This window comes from Lontra canadensis, unplaced genomic scaffold, assembly GCF_010015895.1.
Source record: "Lontra canadensis isolate GAN:19392208 unplaced genomic scaffold, GSC_riverotter_1.0 scaffold1, whole genome shotgun sequence".
Lineage (NCBI taxonomy): Eukaryota > Metazoa > Chordata > Mammalia > Carnivora > Mustelidae > Lontra > Lontra canadensis.
The window spans coordinates 99,730,123-99,731,518 of NW_022630995.1; the positions used below are offsets into that span (position 1 = coordinate 99,730,123).

The window sequence follows — 1,396 nt, forward strand, 5'->3', positions numbered from 1 at the left end:
GGCCTAGTTGAGTGGATATCAGAAAACAGGTAATGTGGAAGGAGAGATGACTACTGAAATGTAATATCCCTTTCATCAAGAGGAGCTCCTTCAAAATTTGGACCACCCAGCTGCTGCCCAGAGGTGCAGAAGGCTCAGTGGCCTGCTCGCATTGCTTGCTGAGCCTGTGCTAGAAAAAGCAAACATCTCTTCATGCAACCATATCATGATAGCCAGAGTAAGTCTCCAGCCAGCTCTCCTAAAGAGAATTTCTCTTCTAGAGGATTGTCCACATATTTGACAAAATATCTACTGCACATGTGCAGTAATTAAGCTAGCCGACAGCAGGAGAAATGGTAATATTTACACAAAGGTTCATAATAACTGTTAATAGGTAGACACAGCAGATAGCCCCAGTGTGGAGTAACCAGGCAAAGGAGGAGAGAGAAGGTGAGATTTGGAGATCATTGTGATGAGACTGTGGTGTGAGGTGAGGAGTGAAGGGGAATGGTGAGTCCTTGCATCCACTCTGGGCAGTGTCAGCCGCCTGCTCCCTTGTCGGGGGTGCAGACCAGGTTAATGGTCCAGTGCTGCAGCTGGTGTCCGCTCATCTGTCTTCCCAACAGATATGAGCCATCCTGGACTCAAAACTCCTTGCAACGATTGCTGTTGAGGTTTTTCTTCTGTGTTCACAACTTTGACAATACAGTAACTTGTTCAGTCCATAGATGGTGGAGAATTTGGAAAACAAAGCCAAAAGCAGTTCAGTCACTGTCAGTGCAGATCCCCCAGTCTCCACACATTTCAGGAGCTCCAAGGGCAGTATGTGCATGTTACTTTGACTGTAAACTCAGGCAGTTTGGTTTTATTTTTATTTATTTAAAATTTTTTTTTATTTTTTTATTAACATATAATGTATTATTAGCCCCAGGGGTACAGGTCTGTGAATCACAAAAATATGGAACACTTCACAAATTTGCATGTCATCCTTGCACAGGGGCCATGCTAATCTTCTCTGTATCGTTCCAATTTTAGTATATGTGGTGCCGAAACGAGGACAGCAGTTTGGTTTTAATGTTGGAGGCATTGTTGTCCTCATTTTATAAGCAACAGAAGAGGGTTGCTTTTAGAGTATACAGTGTTCTTAAATCTGGGTAATATTTGTAATGCTACAAAGCCTTTTTGCAGTTTTCAACACCTCCTTGTTTTCCCTGACTGCTTCCTCTTTCTGGTATTATAACTGGGTCATGGTAAGGTTCCAGAGAACCATATACAGCAATGAGTAAAGAGAACATATGGGGAAAAAAAGAGAGAGAGAGAGAGGTGCAAATCAGAGAACAGACTCTTAACTATAGAGAACGAACTTTGGGTTGCTGGAGAGGAAGTGGGTGGGGCTGGGCTAAATGGGTGATGGGAG

The 1,396-nt window shown here is 43.3% G+C and overlaps 1 non-coding gene across 1 annotated transcript; it reads right to left on the bottom strand.

Annotated features, from left to right (window-relative positions):
• Positions 1-931: 931 nt before the first annotated feature.
• On the bottom strand, positions 932-1,038 carry LOC116871577. The gene has a single exon (XR_004383440.1). It is a non-coding gene; the product is annotated as a U6 spliceosomal RNA (small nuclear RNA).
• Positions 1,039-1,396: the final 358 nt, after the last annotated feature.